Raw genomic sequence first — 24,992 nt, 5'->3', positions numbered from 1 at the left:
AACAGCAGGGGGTGAGGGTGCTGTGCTAAAATAGTTGGAGTCATGCAGATCTAAAACGCGTGGATTGCTGCAGCAGCAAGCCGAAAAGTGCAGGCATGTAAGGGATGTAGAGGTTGACAACATGTCTTCTTAACGGGAGTCCAGGTGGCCATCTCCACAAATGGACTTTTCAGGATCCGAGGGTGGCACCGTAGGCCGAAACCAATTCTGGTTATCGCTTCTCGGCCTTTTGGCTAAGATCAAGTGTAGTATCTGTTCTTATCAGTTTAATATCTGATACGTCCCCTATCTGGGGACCATATATTAAATGGATTTTTAGAACAGGGAGATGGTAAAAGAGCTTTCTCTGTCCACTCCACGCATTGACTTGGTATTGCAGCATTTCCAGGACCAGTGCACTCATTCTTTAATGCAGTTTCTAAAATCAGAAAGAAATGAATTCAATGCTTTTTGTTGCTTTTGCTTGTTTGTCGGATTTTTGGATGGACTTTTTGGCTTTGCTTTTCTTCTCCTCATTGTATTTTTCATGTTAAAAGTTGCAGAAGCCAGATGACAAACTCATTTTGGTTCAACTTCAGCAACTCTGCATTGCATAGCCATGTACTGTAATGCAATGCTATCTATCTAGCTCTCCCTCTTTACTTCCTTTTGGATAAACAGCCATATTAGGCAAGCATTTTGGAGCTTTCACCTAACTAATTACAGGTGGTGAGATAAGCTGCACAATATAATTGTTCTTTCAGTATATTGTTGCACACACACCATCTATTTAGCAAATGCCCTTGTTATCAACAGCAGCCATTTAAACTCACCTGAGCTAACGGGTATGTGCACTGGTTACTCTGCTGCACTTAAAATGTCTTTTTTGGCTTGCTCCAATGCCTTTTCTGAAACGTTGTCTCCCTCTGGTGGAACACTGACTTCTTTCATTTAACGCCTGCAGACTATAAAAAATAACCCAACCCAAAAAGTTTGGTTGATTAGTCTGTGGCATTCTTTTAAACTGTTGCTTATGGCGGTCTCTGTGAGCTTCTCAGTGCCGTTCAACCAGCCAGGTATCCTGCCTGCAGTAGATGGAATGTGGCAATGGAACACTGGCTGCGCGTGTCATAATAGGCTCTGAGCCTTTATATACCAGCGCACGGCAGCAGCCACCTTCAGTCTGCTGCTGGACAGCCAGCAACAGCAGGAAAGGTAAGTAATCAGCAACACTCCTGCTAAGGGTAGACAGCTGCTCGTCCCCCCCTTAATTGGTTCTCCTCCCTTCCACCGGTGTTGAGGCGGGTGGGAACAGCAGGGGGTGAGGGTGCTGTGCTAAAATAGTTGGAGTCATGCAGATCTAAAACGCGTGGATTGCTGCAGCAGCAAGCCGAAAAGTGCAGGCATGTAAGGGATCTAGAGGTTGACAACATGTCTTCTTAACGGGAGTCCAGGTGGCCATCTCCACAAATGGACTTTTCAGGATCCGAGGGTGGCACCGTAGGCCGAAACCAATTCTGGTTATCGCTTCTCGGCCTTATGGCTAAGATCAAGTGTAGTATCTGTTCTTATCAGTTTAATATCTGATACGTCCCCTATCTGGGGACCATATATTAAATGGATTTTTAGAACAGGGAGATGGTAAAAGAGCTTGCTCTGTCCACTCCATGCATTGACCTGGTATTGCAGCATTTCCAGGACCAGTGCACTCATTCTTTAATGCAGTTTCTAAAATCAGAAAGAATTGAATTCAATGCTTTTTGTTGCTTTTGCTTGTTTGTCGGATTTTTGGATGGACTTTTTGGCTTTGCTTTTCTTCTCCTCATTGTATTTTTCATGTTAAAAGTTGCAGAACCCAGATGACAAACTCATTTTGGTTCAACTTCAGCAACTCTGCATTGCATAGCCATGTACTGTAATGCAATGCTATCTATCTAGCTCTCCCTCTTTACTTCCTTTTGGATAAACAGCCATATTAGGCAAGCATTTTGGAGCTTTCACCTAACTAATTACAGGTGGTGAGATAAGCTGCACAATATAATTGTTCTTTCAGTATATTGTTGCACACACACCATCTATTTAGCAAATGCCCTTGTTATCAACAGCAGCCATTTAAACTCACCTGAGCTAACAGGTATGTGTGCTGGTTACTCTGCTGCACTTAAAATGTCTTTTTTGGCTTGCTCCAATGCCTTTTCTGAAACGTTGTCTCCCTCTGGTGGAACACTGACTTCTTTCATTTAACGCCTGCAGACTATAAAAAATAACCCAACCCAAAAAGTTTGGTTGATTAGTCTGTGGCATTCTTTTAAACCGTTGCTTATGGCGGTCTCTGTGAGCTTCTCAGTGCCGTTCAACCAGCCAGGTATCCTGCCTGCAGTAGATGGAATGTGGCAATGGAACACTGGCTGCGCATGTCATAATAGGCTCTGAGCCTTTATATACCAGCGCACGGCAGCAGCCACCTTCAGTCTGCTGCTGGACAGCCAGCAGCAGCAGGAAAGGTAAGTAATCAGCAACACTCCTGCTAAGGGTAGACAGCTGCTCGTCCCCCCCTTAATTGGTTCTCCTCCCTTCCACCGGTGTTGAGGCGGGTGGGAACTGCAGGGGGTGAGGGTGCTGTGCTAAAATAGTTGGAGTCATGCAGATCTAAAACGCGTGGATTGCTGCAGCAGCAAGCCGAAAAGTGCAGGCATGTAAGGGATCTAGAGGTTGACAACATGTCTTCTTAACGGGAGTCCAGGTGGCCATCTCCACAAATGGACTTTTCAGGATCCGAGGGTGGCACCGTAGGCCGAAACCAATTCTGGTTATCGCTTCTCGGCCTTTTGGCTAAGATCAAGTGTAGTATCTGTTCTTATCAGTTTAATATCTGATACGTCCCCTATCTGGGGACCATATACTAAATGGATTTTTAGAACAGGGAGATGGTAAAAGAGCTTGCTCTGCCCACTCCACGCATTGACCTGGTATTGCAGCATTTCCAGGACCAGTGCACTCATTCTTTAATGCAGTTTCTAAAATCAGAAAGAATTGATTTCAATGCTTTTTGTTGCTTTTGCTTGTTTGTCGGATTTTTGGATGGACTTTTTGGCTTTGCTTTTCTTCTCCTCATTGTATTTTTCATGTTAAAAGTTTCAGAAGCCAGATGACAAACTCATTTTGGTTCAACTTCAGCAACTCTGCATTGCATAGCCATGTACTGTAATGCAATGCTATCTATCTAGCTCTCCCTCTTTACTTCCTTTTGGATAAACAGCCTTATTAGGCAAGCATTTTGGAGCTTTCACCTAACTAATTACAGGTGGTGAGATAAGCTGCACAATATAATTGTTCTTTCAGTATATTGTTGCACACACACCATCTATTTAGCAAATGCCCTTGTTATCAACAGCAGCCATTTAAACTCACCTGAGCTAACAGGTATGTGCGCTGGTTACTCTGCTGCACTTAAAATGTCTTTTTTGGCTTGCTCCAATGCCTTTTCTGAAACGTTGTCTCCCTCTGGTGGAACACTGACTTCTTTCATTTAACGCCTGCAGACTATAAAAAATAACCCAACCCAAAAAGTTTGGTTGATTAGTCTGTGGCATTCTTTTAAACTGTTGCTTATGGCGGTCTCTGTGAGCTTCTCAGTGCCGTTCAACCAGCCAGGTATCCTGCCTGCAGTAGATGGAATGTGGCAATGGAACACTGGCTGCGCGTGTCATAATAGGCTCTGAGCCTTTATATACCAGCGCACGGCAGCAGCCACCTTCAGTCTGCTGCTGGACAGCCAGCAACAGCAGGAAAGGTAAGTAATCAGCAACACTCCTGCTAAGGGTAGACAGCTGCTCGTCCCCCCCTTAATTGGTTCTCCTCCCTTCCACCGGTGTTGAGGCGGGTGGGAACAGCAGGGGGTGAGGGTGCTGTGCTAAAATAGTTGGAGTCATGCAGATCTAAAACGCGTGGATTGCTGCAGCAGCAAGCCAAAAAGTGCAGGCATGTAAGGGATCTAGAGGTTGACAACATATCTTCTTAACGAGAGTCCAGGTGGCCATCTCCACAAATGGACTTTTCAGGATCCGAGGGTGGCACCGTAGGCCGAAACCAATTCTGGTTATCGCTTCTCGGCCTTTTGGCTAAGATCAAGTGTAGTATCTGTTCTTATCAGTTTAATATCTGATACGTCCCCTATCTGGGGACCATATATTAAATGGATTTTTAGAACAGGGAGATGGTAAAAGAGCTTGCTCTGTCCACTCCACGCATTGACCTGGTATTGCAGCATTTCCAGGACCAGTGCACTCATTCTTTAATGCAGTTTCTAAAATCAGAAAGAATTGAATTCAATGCTTTTTGTTGCTTTTGCTTGTTTGTCGGATTTTTGGATGGACTTTTTGGCTTTGCTTTTCTTCTCCTCATTGCATTTTTCATGTTAAAAGTTGCAAAAGCCAGATGACAAACTCATTTTGGTTCAACTTCAGCAACTCTGCATTGCATAGCCATGTACTGTAATGCAATGCTATCTATCTAGCTCTCCCTCTTTACTTCCTTTTGGATAAACAGCCATATTAGGCAAGCATTTTGGAGCTTTCACCTAACTAATTACAGGTGGTGAGATAAGCTGCACAATATAATTGTTCTTTCAGTATATTGTTGCACACACACCAACTATTTAGCAAATGCCCTTGTTATCAACAGCAGCCATTTAAACTCACCTGAGCTAACAGGTATGTGCGCTGGTTACTCTGCTGCACTTAAAATGTCTTTTTTGGCTTGCTCCAATGCCTTTTCTGAAACGTTGTCTCCCTCTGGTGGAACACTGACTTCTTTCATTTAACGCCTGCAGACTATAAAAAATAACCCAACCCAAAAAGTTTGGTTGATTAGTCTGTGCCACTCTTTTAAACTGTTGCTTATGGCGGTCTCTGTGAGCTTCTCAGTGCCGTTCAACCAGCCAGGTATCCTGCCTGCAGTAGATGGAATGTGGCAATGGAACACTGGCTGCGCGTGTCATAATAGGCTCTGAGCCTTTATATACCAGCGCACAGCAGCAGCCACCTTCAGTCTGCTGCTGGACAGCCAGCAGCAGCAGGAAAGGTAATTAATCAGCAACACTCCTGCTAAGGGTAGACAGCTGCTCGTCCCCCCCTTAATTCGTTCTCCTCCCTTCCACCGGTGTTGAGGCGGGTGGGAACAGCAGGGGGTGAGGGTGCTGTGCTAAAATAGTTGGAGTCATGCAGATCTAAAACGCGTGGACTGCTGCAGCAGCAAGCCGAAAAGTGCAGTCATGTAAGGGATCTACAGGTTGACAACATGTCTTCTTAACGGGAGTCCAGGTGGCCATCTCCACAAATGGACTTTTCAGGATCCGAGGGTAGCACCGTAGGCCGAAACCAATTCTGGTTAACGCTTCTCGGCCTTTTGGCTGCGATCCAGTGTTGGTTTTTTACTGGCATTGGTTGTGGTTGGAAGGTGCCTGGGGTACCCCGCCTCTTGGCCTTGGGTTCGGGTCCCACTCTTGTAGTGGGGCTTAGGCCCTTGCTGCTATAAGGAGGTGGGCTTAGTCCCTGGGCAACGGGTTGCGATCCCAGCTGGACAGTCCTAGGATTGTTCAGCGACTCCTTAGTTGCGGAAATCCCCCATTATTGGTTGCGGAAATCCCCGTTTTCCTGTTGCGGAAATCCTTGTTTCACCATGTATTCAGATCCAGGTGAAATTCCGACCTATGCCCGGTTACGGCATACGGTGCGGTTTTACTTCCATGAGGGAGGTAAAGATAACAGAGGTTTACGTTTTATTGTAGATGAACTTCTTGTGAAATTTTTTTCAATCCAGAAATCCGAGATCCTGGCAATACAAGACTACCCGAAGCGTGGTGTATATGATGTCACATTCACTGAAAAAGGTATCCACCAAGATTTTTGCCGTAAAATGAATGATCCTGATATAGTTTACCAGAGAAAGCCAATCTTTAAAGGTGTTAAAATTGTCGAACATGAATTAGACGTGATAAAAACTATAATTGTTAAAATTTACTCTCCTTATACAAAAGAAAGTGATGTTATTTCATTTTTATCCAATTATTTCAGCAAGGTGGTAAGCCATGAAAAAGTAATGAATGAGTGCGGAGTTTGGGCGTGTAAGTGGAAATTTACGGTAACATGTATTAAGGACCCTTCAGGCCCGGGGGACATAAGACTTCCCCCAGCACGTTTTAGAATTGGAAACACGAATTGTGACCTCTTTTTTAATGGGATGCCAGTATTCTGTAGGAAATGCAAAAAATACGGCCATTCTAACTGTGAGATTACTTGTGCAGCCTGTGAGAGCAAAGACCATAAAACTGAAAATTGTACAACTGGAATTTTTTGTAGCAACTGTGTTTCCAGAGGTCATGCTTTTTCTCATTGTCCTTTTAGGAATGCCTCAAAGAGAGCTCAAGCTGGGCAAAGAGAGAGACCTTCACCCCCTGAACCAGAAAAGCCCTCACCCCCTGACCAACCCTCGGCTGGTTCGGACAAGCCCACGGAGAAGGAGAATGAGGGGGAGAGTATGGAAATACCGACCGAGGATGGTGAGCCATGGTGTACTGTAGGAAACTCGAAGCAAAAGAGGGAACGGCGTGGTAACCCACAAACAGAAACCCCTGCGGAGGGACCGAGGGTGGGTGCTACAGGCCAATCCTCACCTTCGAATCCTCCTGGGAATACTCAAGAGCGCGAAAAGTCTAGGCCAAAAAAACGCAGGTTGCACAGAGTGGATGGGGCACCTGAGGAAGTACCCCCACCGGAACCCCCGGATGGAAGTGGGAAACCTCAAACGGTGCCTTTACAGGGTGAAGAGGTTGCCAATGTCCCACCCCCTTCAGAAATGGAGGGGGAGATGGAGATGGCTGACTCAGTGATCCTGGAAACTCCTGAAAATAAGTGGTCAACGTCTGAGATAAATGTTCTCGATATGATTCCCCCAGATGGTGCCTTGATAGGGGTCCAAATGGGGGTTCGTGAGCAAAGAGGCAGGCAATACGACCAAGCAGAGTTGGACAGAATGGAACAAGAGTATATCCTGGGAGGTCTACGGTCTGGGACACTAACAGATGAGGAGTCCTCCGTGACGGGCTCTCTGTTGACGATCAATGATCCCTCATCTCCTGGAGTAGAAATATAAACCAGCTGAAGTAAGAGTTTGAAAGAATGCTAAATTTCCTTTTTTTCTCTTATGGCAGGGATTAGCGGTTTTTCTCTTAACGCTAGAGGGTTGAAAACTAAGACCAGAAGAGTTGCTCTCTTTGATTTTTTATCCTCTCTAACAGCTACAGTTTTCTTTTTACAGGAATGCTGCATCCCACACAGTTTAAATTATACAGAATATGAGACTGATTGGGCACATGGACCCTCAGTATGGTCAGGATCAAACGGGTCCAGGTCAGCAGGGGTCGCCATTCTTTTTAAAGGGAATGTTTTTATTGACTCTGTTCAAGAGGTTTTACCAGGTAGAATTTTATTAGTAAAATCTTTTATTGATGGTTTTAAATGGCAATTTTTAAACTTTTATGGAGCCACAGATAAGCAAGAAAGAGCTGATATGTTGAATATGTTACCCTTATTTATTAATGATTCTGTCCCTCTTATTTTATCAGGTGATTTTAATTGCATTTTAGGTGGAGAAAAAAGGTTCTCAAGCTCCACAAGTAGGAATTATGATAAAACGTCTTTTATGTTAAAAAATGTCATACAGGATTTTAATTTAACAGATGTTTTTAAGGAATGTAATAAAGACTTGCCTGCAGAGGAATGGGTAACCTGGAGCAACGTGAACTGTAGCTCCAGGATTGATTTTATTTTCTGCTCTAAAAATGTATTGCCTTTTAAATGTGAGCTTTTATCTAATGTTTTTTCTGATCACAAACTTTTATCCTTTTATGTGAAATGTAATGATTTTAAGAAAAAAGGAAAAGGTACCTGGAAGTTAAACATTTCCCTTTTAGAAGACCCCCAAGTTTTATCTGATTTTACTGAATTTTATTTACATTTTAAAAGAATAAGAGACCCCCATATCCCTATAAGTAGGTGGTGGGAAAAGATGAAAAAGAACATAAGAGATTTTTTTATGAAGGTTGGGGTCCAGAAAGCTAGAGAGAAAAGAGAATTTTATTGGCAACTCAACACTAGATTGGAGACATTATATAAATTGAAGAGCCATGAGATTGAAGTAGATAAAGAAATTAGTGACTTAAAAAGTGAAATTCAGCATACCTTAGAACAGAGAGGTAAAGAGTTAATCTTCCATGCAAAGGTCCAACATGTAGAAAATAATAAAACCTGTTCACGATATTTTTTTAAATGTATGGTGAAAAATCGTGTTTTTATTGAATCAATGGAAGGTAAACAAGACATAGAGGGTATTTTAGCTAAAGTGCATGAATTTTATTCCGAGCTTTTTAACACAAAATCTGTTGATGACCATTTTATGAAAAGTACTTTGGATGAAATTACAACTGTTTTAGATCCTGTCTCACAAGATGTTTTATTACAGAGTCTAACTGAAGATGAGATATCTGAGACCATAAGAAGCTTTAAGTATGGTAAAGTACCGGGGCCTGATGGTATACCCATAGAATTTTATAAGGTTTTTTTATGATATTTTACAGGAGGATTTATTTTATGTTTTTAGCGAGGTTTTTAATACAAAAACCCTACCGAACTCCTGAAAGAAAGGTGAGGTCTCCCTTATATACAAAAAGGAAGACAAAACGCAACTAAGAAATTGGAGACCTATCACCCTTCTAAATTGTGATTACAAAATAATGGCAAAAATTTGTGCAAATAGACTTAAAAAGGTAATAGGTAACATAATCCACCCAAACCAAGTGTGTGGCATACCAGGAAGGAGTGTTTGGGAAAATTTGAATCTAATCAAAGATGTAATAGATGATACAAAGTCGAGGGGAAGTAAGCTGGCGGTCCTGTCTCTCGACTTTGAAAAAGCATTTGATAGAGTGTCACACCAATTCCTTTTTAATGTTTTAGCTAAAATGGGTATACCAGAAGGTTTTTTATGCTCTCTCAAAGCATTTTATCATGGTTGCACTAGTAAGGTTTTAGTAAATGGTTTTAAGACAAGTGATGTGTTTTTAAATTCTGGTGTAAAACAAGGTTGCCCTCTGTCCCCCTTGTTATTTATTTGTGCCCTTGAACCCCTACTCAGTGTCTTAAGGAGAGACAAGCAAATCCGAGGCGTCCATTTGCCAGGTGGGGGAGGGCTAGAAGCAAAAGTTACTGGATATATGGATGATGTAGCCATAACATGTAAAGATGCCCTGTCTATCCGGAAAACACTACGGCAAGTGGAATACTTCTGTGGTGGATCTGGTTTTAAAGTAAATTTTAACAAAAGCTGTATTTTAAATGTGGGGAATATGATTTTAAATGATGTACCGGTTCCTGAATGTGACTCTGTAAAGATTCTAGGTGTGATTTTTAACGAAACAAACAAAGGTAAAGAAAGCTGGGATCTTGTGGCACAAAAGGTAAATCAAAAACTATGTATGTGGAGGTTGAGGAAATTAACAATGGAAGGGAAGGTACTAATTATAAAAATGGTAATTGTGCCTTTGTTATTGTATTTAAGTTTGGTGTTCCCCCCCCCACACATACCTTTACGAAAATAATCAAAGCTTGTTTCACTTTTTTCTGGAGCTCCAAGATGGAGATATTGAGAAGAGAATTAGTGGTCAAGCCTAAAGAGAAAGGCGGTAAAGATTTCCCCGATTTTAGAGCTTTTGTTTTAATAAGATTTTTTGTTTTATGTTTTAATGCACTGTCGAAAAATAGTTATTGGTCATATTTTATCCGTTTTAACACAGGTTATTTTATGAAACGTCATGGATGGTTTGAAACAGTTTTAAGTTCCCCATATGCTCTTAATACACCAGAAAGCTATAAGATTTTAGGAACTATTGTAAACACGTATGACTTAAAAGGGAAAAGTGCAGAAGACTTAAAAGATAGCAAGATGATTTTAAATGGTTTCAAACAAAAGGAATCAATTGCACAGATAGGGAATTTTAATGATAATAAATGTACTGACATATGGAAAGTTATTAATGAACCCTATCTTTTTAATTCCCAGAAGGACCTGGCCTGGAGCTGTGTGCATGATTGTCTTCCATGTCGGGCATTCCAACACCGAAGAGGACTCGTGAGAACTGCCAGATGTCCAAGACAAAGATGCCTCGGAGATGAGACTGTTTTACATGTTTTATGGACTTGTCACTTTGCGCGACAAACATGGACTACAATATTTCCTTTACTTCAAAAAATGACAAACATTAAGGATCTTACTTTTGAAACTGTCTTATTTGGTCGTGTGGAGTGCCCCAACGCCAGCAAGAGGATCATCGCATGGAAGACAATCAGTACCATCAAAGAAGCTCTATGGAAGGCCAGGAACATCCTTCTTTTTAAACACGATGTTTTATCTGTGAAAGATGTTTTAGAGTTGGCTTTTAGTGAAATGTATATGTATTATTTATTGGATAAAAAGAGAAATGTAATTTTATCAAAACAATGGCTGGTAAAAGAATGGAACACAGCAATCTAAACACATTGTCTGTATTTTAATGTAATTTTACTGCCTTATTGAACTGAAATCAATTTATGTACGAATGCATTTTAAAATGTAACGATTTTATGTTTATATCTAATGTATTGTAATTAAGTTTTATCCAATAAACGGGTGTACCTATGTTTGGGTACATTCCAAGTCAAAAAAAATCTGTTCTTATCAGTTTAATATCTGATACGTCCCCTATCTGGGGACCATATATTAAATGGATTTTTAGAACAGGGAGATGGTAAAAGAGCTTGCTCTGTCCACTCCACGCATTGACCTGGTATTGCAGCATTTCCAGGACCAGTGCACTCATTCTTTAATGCAGTTTCTAAAATCAGAAAGAATTGAATTCAATGCTTTTTGTTGCTTTTGCTTGTTTGTCGGATTTTTGGATGGACTTTTTGGCTTTGCTTTTCTTCTCCTCATTGTATTTTTCATGTTAAAAGTTGCAGAAGCCAGATGACAAGCTCATTTTGGTTCAACTTCAGCAACTCTGCATTGCATAGCCATGTACTGTAATGCAATGCTATCTATCTAGCTCTCCCTCTTTACTTCCTTTTGGATAAACAGCCATATTAGGCAAGCATTTTGGAGCTTTCACCTAACTAATTACAGGTGGTGAGATAAGCTGCACAATATAATTGTTCTTTCAGTATATTGTTGCACACACACCATCTATTTAGCAAATGCCCTTGTTATCAACAGCAGCCATTTAAACTCACCTGAGCTAACAGGTATGTGCGCTGGTTACTCTGCTGCACTTAAAATGTCTTTTTTGGCTTGCTCCAATGCCTTTTCTGAAACGTTGTCTCCCTCTGGTGGAACACTGACTTCTTTCATTTAACGCCTGCAGACTATAAAAAATAACCCAACCCAAAAAGTTTGGTTGATTAGTCTGTGGCATTCTTTTAAACTGTTGCTTATGGCGGTCTCTGTGAGCTTCTCAGTGCCGTTCAACCAGCCAGGTATCCTGCCTGCAGTAGATGGAATGTGGCAATGGAACACTGGCTGCGCGTGTCATAATAGGCTCTGAGCCTTTATATACCAGCGCACGGCAGCAGCCACCTTCAGTCTGCTGCTGGACAGCCAGCAGCAGCAGGAAAGGTAAGTAATCAGCAACACTCTTGCTAAGGGTAGACAGCTGCTCGTCGCCCCCTTAATTGGTTCTCCTCCCTTCCACCGGTGTTGAGGCGGGTGGGAACAGCAGGGGGTGAGGGTGCTGTGCTAAAATAGTTGGAGTCATGCAGATCTAAAACGCGTGGATTGCTGCAGCAGCAAGCCGAAAAGTGCAGGCATGTAAGGGATCTAGAGGTTGACAACATGTCTTCTTAACGGGAGTCCAGGTGGCCATCTCCACAAATGGACTTTTCAGGATCCGAGGGTGGCACCGTAGGCCGAAACCAATTCAGGTTATCGCTTCTCGGCCTTTTGGCTTAGATCGGGTGTGGTGTTTAGGCATTGCATCTGGTCTTGGCTGATAGGTGTTTGGGGTACCCGGCTCCTTGGCCTGGGGGGATCGTCCCACCTTACGGTGGGGCTTCACCCCCCTGCTGCTATTAGGGAGCTGGCTTAGTCCCCTTACAACGTGTTGCGATCCCTTAAAAAGGCTCACGCCTTTTTTCTTTTCTTCTGTAGTTGGTACGCTTTCGTGGAAGGATGCCTGCTACAATTTCTTTTGCATCGGGGGAGCCCCGGATGAGAAACACAGTCTGTATTGAGGTCTTGGAAAGTTTCAGAGAGCAGAAAGGAATCCGCTTCGTCTGCAATACCATCCTCCTTGGGATCCTGGAGTTCGACAGAGATGACATCTTTTGTTTCCAGGACAATGAACTCAAAGGTATTTATACCATCACTTTTAAGAACCAAGGATGCTGCCAACAGTTGGTCCAGAAGGTGAACGAGAATGGCTGGAGAGATGAGATGGATGGCCTGGTGTTTTCCCTACTTTTCGTCCATGAGGAGGTACAAATAACAACGTATTTTCCCAACCCCTTTGTGGAGATGCAGGACATTCAAACCTGTTTGAGCCGTCACTGTGATGAGGTGAGATACCTTGGGCCTGTGAAGAACTCTGTTGGCTTCTGGGGTGGGAAGCGGAGGTTTCTTGTGCGGTTGCGGGAGGATCCCCAGGGCTATGGAGGAACACATCACCCCCCTCTACTATCACTATTGGGAAAAGTCGGGGGTATTTATTTTATGCTGGCATGCCTATGTACTGTCGAAATTGTGGGAAAATGGGGCATGTCCAGAGCAATTGTGCGGAGTCCAAGGCTTTCCGTTGTAATAACTGTGGTCTACTAGGACATTTATTTAAGGATTGCCCCCATAAGGATTCTTGCAACCTGTGTGGAGTGGACGGCCATATATTTCGGGAGTGCCCACTGAAGACCAAGACCCGAACATATGCGGAGGCTGCTGGAGGACCTATGCCACGGGAAGGACCAGTTCGTGTTCCGGAGACCAGTAAAGGACCTGAGCCTCGTCCTTCTGTTTCCACAACAGAGGAGGTGGCGGAGAAGGTCAAGGGCGCGAGGAAGGAGACGGAGAGGACGGAGCAGGAGTCGGGTCTCCCCCGTGGAGAGCCTCCTGTGGCGAAGTCCCAGAAAAAGGGCGGAGGGCGGACCACCCAAAGACCGGAGCAGAGGGACTCTCCCGTCAGGGAGAAGACCACTGCGTCGATGGTCCCTGGTGTGTTGGAGCAGGGCGCACCCAATGAGTTGGCGGTGGGGGGCTCTGTGTCGAAGACCCCAGACATACCTAGGGACTCGTGCCAGCAGACCACGGTTCTTTGTTCAGCAGGTGGCAATGATGGCGAGTTTTTTATGTCTGACCTGGAGAGTCTTCAGGAAGTGAGAGGCCACACAGCAATAGCGGAGGATGACTGCACGAGCGACGTGATTGAGCCGTGTGGGAAAAAGCTAAGAGCGGACGATCCTCCGGCATTTAATCCAGACTCGCCTGATGTGTGCCTTGCCAGGGATGATATATGGCAACCCGGTTCCTCCGGGTATCCGATATCTGGTTCGGAGTCCCAGAATATTCTTTGCTTCTCCTCTACACTCGAGAACTTGACGGGCGCTGCAGGGGATATAATGGATGACTCCCCTCCCCCATGACACAAATGCCATCTATTAAGTGTCTCTCACTCAATGTGAGATCTTTAAAGAGCCCTGTCCGCAGGGCTGCTCTCTTTGATTATTTCAAAACATTAGACTACAGGAATGCGGTCTGCAACACGGACTACGGTATAATGAGCTAAAGAAAGACTGGAAACTAGGGCCCTCCATTTGGTCCGGCTCTAATGAGAATAAATCAGCTGGTGTGGGTCTGCTCTGCCGAGGTAATGCTTTTATAATCTCCTCTGTCACTGAGATTGTGCCCGGCAGAGCTATATTAGTACATTTATGTTTTAATAATTTTAACTTTCGTGTTATAAATGTGTATGCCCCGCCAGATAAACAAGAGCGGATACAGTTGTTTGAGATTTTACCGTTGTTCTGTGTAGGGTCATCTCCTCTTTTGGTAGCTGGGGATTTTAATTGCCTCAGTGTAAACGAGCGCCGAGGAGGAGGGGACCCGATCTGTAAATTAGATAAATCGTGTTTTTTATTAAGCAATTTGCAGACAGATTTTAAGTTGCGCGATGCCTGGAGGTCGCTATCGCCGACGGACCCGGGATTTACGTGGTCCGGTTGGGGAGTGGCCTCCAGGATCGATTTTATCTTTTTATCTGAAGTTTTTAGCCTTGTGTATTTTGTTTTAATTCCTAATTTATTTTCTGACCATAACATTTTAAAATTAGAGTTAGAATACCAGGGGGAACTAAAGGTTAATAGAGGGTTGTGGCGCCTGGGGGTACACCTATTGGAAGACCCCCTAGTAAGGTCAGATTTTATCAAAAAGTACCAAAAATGGAGGCAGCTCAAACCCCCATATTTTAAAATGCTGTCCTGGTGGGAAGGGATTAAAGACAAGATCCAACATTTTTTTATCAGGGCTGGGAAGAGGAAGGCGAGGCAGAAGAAGCAGGGCTATGCAAATTTGAATACTAGACTGCAGACTCTCCTTAAATTCAAAGAGATAGGCTTAGGGGTGCATGATGATATTGTAAGCCTTAAAAATGAGATACAGTCATACCTTGAACAAAAAGGGAAGGAAATAATATTTAATTCTAAGGTGCAATTTTTAGAAGAAGGGGAAAAGTGTACACGTTTCTTTTTCAAAAAAGTGGTGGAGAGGAAAGAAACGATTACCTGCCTAGATGGAGATAGCACAATACAAGGTATGAAGAGGGTAGCTTTTAATTTTTATAGAAACCTTTTTAGCAAAAAAAGTGTTAATAATGTGTTTTTACAAGATGCTCTTAATGTCCTGGATTTTAGGCTAAATTCTGCAGATCAGGGGTTTTTAACAAAAGATATTACTTTAGAAGAACTTTTTAGTGTTTTTAAAAGTTTTTCAAGAGGGAAAGCCCCAGGAGCTGATGGTCTTCCTGTGGAATTTTATTTATCCTTTTGCGATATTTTAAAAGAGGATCTTTTAGCACTTTTTAAAGAGGTTTTTTTGTGTGATAAGTTACCCAAGTCATGGAGGAGGGGGATAGTGTCCTTAATATACAAGAAGAAGGGCGCTCGGGACGACCTCAAAAATTGGAGACCTATCACCCTCCTTAACATGGATTACAAGGTTTTAGCTAAGATTATTGCATGCCGTTTTAAAACTGTTATTAATGTGTTAATACAACCCGAACAAGTATGTGGTGTACCAGGGAGGAGTATTACAGAGACCCTAAATACGATCAGAGACGTAATATGGTACTGTAAAGACAGGGATCAAGGGCTGGCCCTGTTAGCGCTAGACTTCGAGAAAGCGTTTGACAGGGTTTCTCATGAATATCTTTTTAAAGTATTAAAACAAATGGCAATCCCAGACTGGTTTTTATCTCGCATTAAGAGTTTATATAACAATATGTTTTCACAAATCTCTGTCAATGGTTTTTTAACTGATTTTATCCCACTGGAATCCGGAGTGAAGCAGGGATGTCCATTATCCCCAATTCTGTTTATTTGCGCTATGGAACCCCTTTTATGCATGATCCGGAAAGACAAGGTAGTCTGGGGGGTTCCTGTCCCAGGTGGGGGAGGGGCTCAGGTTAAAGTGCTTGGATATATGGATGACGTGACGGCTATTTGTACTGATCCTGCTTCACTCCGGAGAGTAGTATTGTGCACCAATCTTTTTAGTCAAGCTTCTGGTTTTAAAATGAATTTTAATAAAACTGAGTGTTTGATTATGGGTGCGTGGGATAGAAATGACTTATCGACTGTTAATGTGAAATATGACAATGTGAAAATTTTAGGGGTTGTATTTGATGCAAATAATGATGGGCTTGTGAGTTGGGGAGAGGTTCAAGATAAAATGGCAAAGAAACTTTCCTTTTGGACCCTGAGGAATCTTTCGATCGAAGGGAAAGTCCTTGTTATTAAATCTGTTTTATTACCTATGATTTTATATATTGCCATGGTGTATCCTCCCTCTGCCTTAATGCTAAAAAAACTAACTCGTTGTATTTTTATGTTTATATGGGGCTCTAAAATGGAAAAGCTTAAACGATCAGAAATGTATAAGAGAAAGCAGAATGGAGGAAAAGATGTTCCCGATCTTCGCCTGTTTTTATATGTAAATATTTTCTGTTTTTGTTTTAAAGCTTTTAAGTCTGATAGTACTTTTGGCCTGTTTTTAAAATACACGTGTGGTTTTATCTTTAAGAGATGGTTTAGGCCATCCTTATCAGCGCCTGTTTTATTGTGTCCACCAAAGCACCTTATTATTTTAGAAAAAGTTATAAAGACTCATAATTTAAAAGACCTTGGAGCTGACATCCTTCTGGACCGGAAGAAGCTATTTGTCCACTTGAGGAGAGAAGAAGAGACATCCCCAGTTTGTAACTACTCATGGAACAGATCCAAACGTGTGTGGAGGAATGTCTTCGGGAAGTTCCTCGCCAATGTCCATAAAGACCTTGCCTGGATGTCCGTCCACCAGTGCCTCCCAACCAGAGAATTTCAACACCGGAGAGGCCTGGTGGCACGGGCAAAATGCCCAAGAGACTCTTGCCATTGTGATGAGACCGTTATGCACCTTTTTTGGAACTACACCTTTGCACAAGAACTCTGGGGGAAATTGGGGATTCTTTTAAAGTGGGTTTGCGGTTTAAAGGACTTTTATTATGAATATGTTTTATACGGACTTTTTAATTGCCCTACTGCATACCAATCTGAAATCTGCTGGTGTATAATAAACTGTGCCAAGAATGCAATTTGGAAAGCAAGGAATATTTTATTGTTTAATCGTGATTTTATTTCTGTGCTTGATTGTATTAAACTGGCTTTTAGTGAAATGTATGTTTACTATTTAAAAAATGTAAAAGATATGAGCAAGAAGGAAGCGAACCGTAGATGGTGCTTTTATATCTGGAATTCCATTTTTTATTGATTATTTTTATTCTCTGTAATGTATAATTGTTAAATGTTGTTATGTTTTTTGTACTTGAAAGGTTTCGCATTTATTATCTTGTAATCTGACTTATGTACAATAAAAATTATGTTGAAACCTTATCTGTTCTTATCAGTTTAATATCTGATACGTCCCCTATCTGGGGACCATATATTAAATGGATTTTTACAACAGGGAGATGTAAAAAGAGCTTGCTCTGTCCACTCCACGCATTGACCTGGTATTGCAGCATTTCCAGGACCAGTGCACTCATTCTTTAATGCAGTTTCTAAAATCAGAAAGAATTGAATTCAATGCTTTTTGTTGCTTTTGCTTGTTTGTCGGATTTTTGGATGGACTTTTTGGCCTTGCTTTTCTTCTCCTCATTGGATTTTTCATGTTAAAAGTTGCAGAAGCCAGATGGCAAACTCATTTTGGCTCAACTTCAGCAACTGTGCATTGCATTGCCATGTACTGTAATGCAATGCTATCTATCTAGCCCTCCCCCTTTATTTCCTTTTGGATAAACAGCCATATTAGGCAAGCATTTTGGAGCTTTCACCTAACTAATTACAGGTGGTGAGATAAGCTGCACAATATAATTGTTCTTTCAGTATATTGTTGCACACACACCATCTATTTAGCAAATGCCCTTGTTATCAACAGCAGCCGTTTAAACTCACCTGAGCTAACAGGTATGTGCGCTGGTTACTCTGCTGCGCTTAAAATGTCTTTTTTGTCTTGCTCCAATGCCTTTTCTGAAGCGTTGTCTCCCTCTGGTGGAACACTGACTTCTTTCATTTCAAGTAATGACCAAAACAAAAGCAGATCACCAGAGGTGAAATGCCATCTCCAAATCACTAAACCAAAAACCCAAACTAAAGTCTAGTAGGTATCTAAAGGTAAGTCAGACAAGTAGAGATATAGCATGAAGAGAAATATAAATAGATACCCAAGACACATTGGAGATCTATACAAAGCATAATCTTTATTCATAGCAACATATTATTCTAAATAAAAACATCACATAAAGAGGTATTGGGAAAAGAGCAGCTAAAACAGTAAGGGATACAGGGTATATAAACCCAAAATAGTAATGAGACCGTAACTAAAGCCCCAGATTAGTATAAATATCACATAAATAATGATTTCATATAGATAGAGTATATCAAGAATGACTAAATTATTTATGCTAGAGTGAAGCACATAAAACAGTGATTGAAATCAGAATAAAACAACCACTGAGTGCAGTATACCATGCTGGCTCAAGGTAAGTATAAAAATCTAAAGTATCTCAGTCTATCTAGGTAGAAGTGAGAGGTCAGGAACTGATACGAATAGACAGCCTGACATTAGTTTAGTCATGTAGCAATATACCGACCTATGCCATGTAAATAATTACCTTGAGTCATGATAAAGATCAGGGGCTCGTGATAGCGGTCTGCAAAACGCCTCGACGCGCGTTTCGCCTCAGCTTCGTCAGGAGGCGTGGTTAGAGTAAGAGGTGGGTCCTTTTTATGTGAGTGAAATGTAGGGCAATTTTTACGGGCAAGACGCATCTGTTCTAACGATAATAATTTTCATCATCAAGCATACGATCTATCTTGTAGATTTCAGGATAGGGGCTATCCAAAGCAGGACATTAAACGCGGCTTCTTACGAGCCAAAGCCACCAGTAGACAAAGCCTACTGTCTAATTCTAAAAAGAAATCGAACACTGACATATCACCTAGATTCATTACTACATTCAATACCAATTGGATTAATATTAAAAAGATTTTTTCTAAACACTGGCCAATTTTACTTACGGACCGTGATCTATGCGGTCAGCTTACTAAACAACCACTTATAACATGGCGTAGAGCTAAGACCCTTGGAGATATCGTCTTCAGAAGTCACTATGTCCCTCCAAAAAAACAATTTTTTCCTGGTAGTAAGGGTCCACCATGGGGCTGTTTCGCCTGTGGCAGATGCTCAATCTGTAAATACATCACCAAAACGGGTGAATTTTCAGACTCTGGTAGGAATAAAAATTTTAAAATCTTACATCACATTACATGTGAAATGGAAGCGGTTGTCTATCACATTAGATGTCCGTGTGATTTAGTCTACATAGGAATGACCACAAGACCCCTTAAAATCCGCATCCAGGAACATATTAGAGACATAAAAAATGCCGCTTCCAGCTTAGACCCCCAACAACTTAAATCTATCCCCAGGCACTTTTTCGATGCCCACGACTGTAACCCTCAGGGCCTTTCAGCTCGGGGCATCGATAGAGTCTACATGGGCATTAGGGGAGGCAATACTAAACAAAAATTGCTCCAAAAAGAGACACGCTGGATTATCACATTGGACAGGGTTATGCCCTCTGGTTTGAATGAGTCTGTTAGCTTCAAGTCTTTTCTGTAAATATTTTGCTGCTGCGCTATTTTAATGATGGGTTCCTACCAAAGGGTCTCTTCTTTTATTCCCTTTATGAGTTGTGTTGTATTTATTCATTATTGATTTTATGTCCTTTGACATTTCTAGTGCTCTGTCATTTACTGGCTATCACTCCATCATTGTCTTTGTCTATTCTGACATGAAGCTCTGACGTTCTACTAAATAAAGGAAAAAGTACTATACATCCTTCGAGTGATCTCTCCAGATGGTCTCCTATCAAGATCTCTATCTACTTGTAGCCCATCTGTTTATGTACATGTATCAAGTTATTTATATAATTACTGTATTTATATTTACTGTATTGTTTTTTTCCACTGGTCTATCACTAATTATGCAAATATTTTCAGACATATTGTGGATAGCACTTGGGTGATTAATCCTGAGTATAACTCAGAACCCTATGGCATCTGGTATGATTTATTAGATATTGGACTTATGTCCTCTACTGTCATATTATAGGTCAGGGCAGGCTGTTATTATTATTTTCCTCTGTCCTCCTATCTGTCCTCGTTGGTAGCAGGGGACTGGCCACCCCCTGGCAGCAATGATGCCACTAGTGAGTATTGAGTACCTGTGTTTGTATTCTGTCTCTCCGGTCTGTTTATCTGTGGATGCGCTCTCACTCGCGCGCTGCGGCGCTCCGGCGGCGTCGGGGCCTGTGCGTGGTTGCCTTAGTGATGGGGGGGATGACATCGTTCCTCCTCCTCATCCGGCGGGCTGCACGCCGGTCCACGTCATCGCTGGGGGCGCGGCATCGCGGGGGATAGCGCGCCGATTGGCAGTAATGCACGTTTCACTCACATAAAAAGGACCCACCTCTTACTCTAACCACGCCTCCTGACGAAGCTGAGGCGAAAGGCGCGTCGAGGCGTTTTGCAGACCGCTATCACGAGCCCCTGATCTTTATCATGACTCAAGGTAATTATTTACATGGCATAGGTCGGTATATTGCTACATGACTAAACTAATGTCAGGCTGTCTATTCGTATCAGTTCCTGACCTCTCACTTCTACCTAGATAGACTGAGATACTTTAGATTTTTATACTTACCTTGAGCCAGCATGGTATACTGCACTCAGTGGTTGTTTTATTCTGATTTCAATCACTGTCTTATGTGCTTCACTCTAGCATAAATAATTTAGTCATTCTTGTTATACTCTATCTATATGAAATCATTATTTATGTGGTATTTATACTAATCTGGGGCTTTAGTTACGGTCTCATTACTATTTTGGGTTTATATACCCTGTATCCCTTACTGTTTTAGCTGCTCTTTTCCCAATACCTCTTTATGTGATGTTTTTATTTAGAATAATATGTTGCTATGAATAAAGATTATGCTTTGTATAGATCTCCAATGTGTCTTGGGTATCTATTTATATTTCTCTTCATGCTATATCTCTACTTGTCTGACTTACCTTTAGATACCTACTAGACTTTAGTTTGGGTTTTTTCTTTCATTTCAAGCCTGCAGACTATAAAAAAATAGCCCCCCCCAAAAAAAGTTTGGTTGATTGGTCTGTGGCGTTCTTTTAAAGTGTTGCTTAAAGCGGTCTCTGTGAGCTTCTCAATGCTGTTCAGCCAGCCAGGTATCCGGCCTGCAGTAGATGGAATGTGGCAATGGAACACTGCTGCGCGTGTCACAATAGGCTCTGAGCCTTTATATACCAGCGCACGGCAGCAGCCACCTTCAGTCTGCTGCTGGACAGCCAGCAGCAGCAGGAAAGGTAAGTAATCAGCAACACTCCTGCTAAGGGTAGACAGCTGCTCGTTCCCCCCCTCCCCCGTAATTGGTTCTCCTCCCTACCACCGGTGTTGAGGCGGGTGGGAACAGCAGAGGGTGAGGGTGCTGTGCTAAAATAGGTGGAGTCATGCAGATCTAAAACGCGTGGATTGCGGCAGCAGCAAGCCGAAAAGTGCAGGCATGTAAGGGATCTAGAGGTTGACAACATGTCTTCGTAACGGGAGTCCAGGCGCCCATCTGCACAAATGGACTTTTCGGAATCCGAGGGTGGCACCGTAGGCCGAAACCAATTCTGGTTATCGCTTCTCGGCCTTTTGGCTAAGATCAAGTGTAGTATCTGTTCTTATCAGTTTAATATCTGATACGTCCCCTATCTGGGGACCATATATTAAATGGATTTTTAGAACAGGGAGATGGTAAAAGAGCTTGCTCTGTCCACTCCACGCATTGACCTGGTATTGCAGCATTTCCAGGACCAGTGCACTCATTCTTTAATGCAGTTTCTAAAATCAGAAAGAATTGAATTCAATGCTTTTTGTTGCTTTTGCTTGTTTGTCGGATTTTTGGATGGACTTTTTGGCTTTGCTTTTCTTCTCCTCATTGGATTTTTCATGTTAAAAGTTGCAGAAGCCAGATGGCAAACTCATTTTGGCTCAACTTCAGCAACTCTGCATTGCATTGCCATGTACTGTACTGCAATGCTATCTATCTAGCTCTCCCCCTTTATTTCCTTTTGGATAAACAGCCATATTAGACAAGCATTTTGGAGCTTTCACCTACCTAACTAACTAACTAACTAACTACAGGTGGTGAGATAAGCTGCACAATATAATTGTTCTTTCAGTATATTGTTGCACACACACCATCTATTTAGCAAATGCCCTTGTTATCAACAGCAGCCATTTAAACTCACCTGAGCTAACAGGTATGTGCGCTGGTTACTGTGCTGCACTTAAAATGTCTTTTTTGGCTTGCTACAATGGCTTTTCTGAAGCGTTGTCTCCCTCTGGTGGAACACTGACTTCTTTAATTTCAAGCCTGCAGACTATAAAAAAATAGCCCCCCCAAAAAAAGTTTGGTTAATTGGTCTGTGGCGTTCTTTTAAAGTGTTGCTTATGGTGTTCTCAGTGAGCTTCTCAGTGCTGTTTAGCAAGCCAGGTATCCTGCCTGCAGTAGATGGAATGTGGCAATGGAACACTGCTGCGCGTGTCACAATAGGCTCTGAGCCTTTATATACCTGCGCACGGCAGCAGCCACCTTCAGTCTGCTGCTGGACAGCCAGCAGCAGCAGGAAAGGTAAGTAATCAGCAACACTCCTGCTAAGGGTAGACAGCTGCTCGTTTCCCCCCCCCCTTAATTGGTTCTCCTCCCTACCACCGGTGTTGAGGCGGGTGGGAACAGCAGAGGGTGAGGGTGCTGTGCTAAAATAGGTGGAGTTATGCAGATCTAAAATGCGTGGATTGCGGCAGCAGCAAGCCGAAAAGTGCAGGCATGTAAGGGATCTAGAGGTTGACAACTTGTCTTCGTAATGGGAGTCCAGGCGCCCATCTGCACAAATGGACTTTTCGGAAACCGAGGGTGGCACCCTGCGCCGAAACCAATTCTGGTTATCGCTTCTCAGCCTTTTGGCTAAGATCAAGTGTAGTATCTGTTCATATCAGTTTAATATCTGATACGTCCCCTATCTGGGGACCATATATTAAATGGATTTTTACAACAGGGAGATGTAAAAAGAGCTTGCTCTGTCCACTCCACGCATTGACCTGGTATTGCAGCATTTCCAGGACCAGTGCACTCATTCTTTAATGCAGTTTCTAAAATCAGAAAGAATTGAATTCAATGTTTTTTGTTGCTTTTGCTTGTTTGTCGGATTTTTGGATGGACTTTTTGGCTTTGCTTTTCTTCTCCTCATTGGATTTTTCATGTTAAAAGTTGCAGAAGCCAGATGACAAACTCATTTTGGCTCAACTTCAGCAACTCTGCATTGCATAGCCATGTAATGTAATGCAATGCTATCTATCTAGCTCTCCCCCTTTATTTCCTTTTGGATAAACAGCCATATTAGGCAAGCATTTTGGAGCTTTCACCTACCTAACTAACTAACTAACTAACTACAGGTGGTGAGATAAGCTGCACAATATAATTGTCTTTTCAGTATATTGTTGCACACACACCATCTATTTAGCAAATGCCCTGGTTATCAACAGCAGCCATTTAAACTCACCTGAGCTAACAGGTATGTGTGCTGGTTACTCTGCTGCACTTAAAATTTCTTTTTTGGCTTGCTACAATGACTTTTCTGAAGCGTTGTCTCCCTCTGGTGGAACACGGACTTCTTTAATTTCAAGCCTGCAGACTATAAAAAAATAGCCCCCCCAAAAAAAGTTTGGTTGATTGGTCTGTGACGTTCTTTTAAAGTGTTGCTTATAGCGGTCTCTGTGAGCTTCTCAATGCTGTTCAGCCAGCCAGGTATCCTGCCTGCAGTAGATGGAATGTGGCAATGGAACACTGGCTGCGCGTGTCACAATAGGCTCTGAGCCTTTATATACCTGTGCACGGCAGCAGCCACCTTCAGTCTGCTGCTGGACAGCCAGCAGCAGCAGGAAAGGTAAGTAATCAGCAACACTCCTGCTAAGGGTAGACAGCTGCTCGTTCCCCCCCCCCCTTTATTGTTTCTCCTCCCTTCCACCGGTGTTGAGGCGGGTGGGAACAGCAGAGGGTGAGGGTGCTGTGCTAAAATAGGTGGAGTTATGCAGATCCAAAACGCTTGGACTGCGGCAGCAGCAAGCCGAAAAGTGCAGGCATGTAAGGGATCTAGAGGTTGACAACATGTCTTCGTAACGGGAGTCCAGGCGCCCATCTGCCTGTTTTTGCCTTCGTGACCGGGCCAATTTTTTCAATTCTGACCACTGTCACTTTATGAAGCAATTACTCTGGAACGCTTCAACGGATCCCCCTGATTCTGAGATTGTTTTTTCGTGACATATTGTACTTCATGATATTGGTAAAATTTCTTTGATATCACATGCGTTTATTTGTGAAAAAATCAGAAATTTGGCGAAAATTTTGAAAATTTTGCAATTTTCAAACTTTGAATTTTCATGCCCTTAAATCAGAGAGATATGTCACACAAAATACTTAATAAATAACATTTCCCACATGTCTACTTTACATCAGCACAATTTTGGAACCAAAATTTTTTTTTGTTAGGGAGCTATAAGGGTTAAAAGTTGACCAGCGATTTCTCATTTTTCCAACAAAATTTACAAAACCATTTTTTTAGGGACCACATCATATTTGAAGTCACTTTGAGGGGTCTTTATGACAGAAAATACCCAAAAGTGACACCGTTCTAAAAACTGCACCCCTCAAGGTGCTCAAAACCACATTGAAGAACTTTATTAACCCTTCAGGTGCTTCACAGGAATTTTTGGAATGTGGAAGAAAAAAATTAACATTTAACTTTTTCACAAAAATGTTACTTTAGACCCAATTTTTTTTATTTTCACAGGGGTAACAGGAAAAAATGGACCCCAAAATTTTTTGTGCAATTTCTCTTGAGCGTGCTGATACCCCATATGTGAGGGAAAACCACTGTTTGGGCGCACGGCAGGGCTCGGAAAGGAAGGAGTGCCATTAGACTTTTTGAATGTAAAATTTGTCTGAATAATTAGCAGACACCATGTTGCGTTTGGAGAGCTCCTGATGTGACTAAACAGTGGAAACCCCC

The 24,992-nt window shown here is 42.3% G+C and overlaps 8 non-coding genes across 8 annotated transcripts; all 8 read left to right on the top strand.

Moving 5' to 3' along the window:
* The first annotated feature begins 213 nt into the window (after positions 1–213).
* LOC141198652 (U2 spliceosomal RNA) lies at positions 214–404 on the top strand. Its single transcript, XR_012270509.1, has one exon. It is a non-coding gene; the product is annotated as a U2 spliceosomal RNA (small nuclear RNA).
* A 1,098-nt stretch (positions 405–1,502) lies between these two features.
* Positions 1,503–1,693, top strand: LOC141198644 (U2 spliceosomal RNA). Its single transcript, XR_012270501.1, has one exon. It is a non-coding gene; the product is annotated as a U2 spliceosomal RNA (small nuclear RNA).
* Positions 1,694–2,791: 1,098 nt separating this feature from the next.
* Positions 2,792–2,982, top strand: LOC141198642 (U2 spliceosomal RNA). Its single transcript, XR_012270499.1, has one exon. It is a non-coding gene; the product is annotated as a U2 spliceosomal RNA (small nuclear RNA).
* A 1,098-nt stretch (positions 2,983–4,080) lies between these two features.
* On the top strand, positions 4,081–4,271 carry LOC141198659 (U2 spliceosomal RNA). The gene has a single exon (XR_012270516.1). It is a non-coding gene; the product is annotated as a U2 spliceosomal RNA (small nuclear RNA).
* Positions 4,272–10,705: 6,434 nt separating this feature from the next.
* On the top strand, positions 10,706–10,892 carry LOC141198662 (U2 spliceosomal RNA). The gene has a single exon (XR_012270517.1). It is a non-coding gene; the product is annotated as a U2 spliceosomal RNA (small nuclear RNA).
* Positions 10,893–17,163: 6,271 nt separating this feature from the next.
* Positions 17,164–17,348, top strand: LOC141198663 (U2 spliceosomal RNA). Its single transcript, XR_012270518.1, has one exon. It is a non-coding gene; the product is annotated as a U2 spliceosomal RNA (small nuclear RNA).
* Positions 17,349–21,560: 4,212 nt separating this feature from the next.
* LOC141198648 (U2 spliceosomal RNA) lies at positions 21,561–21,751 on the top strand. Its single transcript, XR_012270505.1, has one exon. It is a non-coding gene; the product is annotated as a U2 spliceosomal RNA (small nuclear RNA).
* A 1,120-nt stretch (positions 21,752–22,871) lies between these two features.
* On the top strand, positions 22,872–23,062 carry LOC141198653 (U2 spliceosomal RNA). Its single transcript, XR_012270511.1, has one exon. It is a non-coding gene; the product is annotated as a U2 spliceosomal RNA (small nuclear RNA).
* Positions 23,063–24,992: the final 1,930 nt, after the last annotated feature.

This window comes from Phyllobates terribilis, unplaced genomic scaffold, assembly GCF_046119375.1.
Source record: "Phyllobates terribilis strain yellow unplaced genomic scaffold, ASM4611937v1 Scaffold_98__1_contigs__length_5973952, whole genome shotgun sequence".
Taxonomy (NCBI): Eukaryota; Metazoa; Chordata; class Amphibia; order Anura; family Dendrobatidae; genus Phyllobates; species Phyllobates terribilis.
This window is presented reverse-complemented; position numbering and strand designations above follow the sequence as displayed.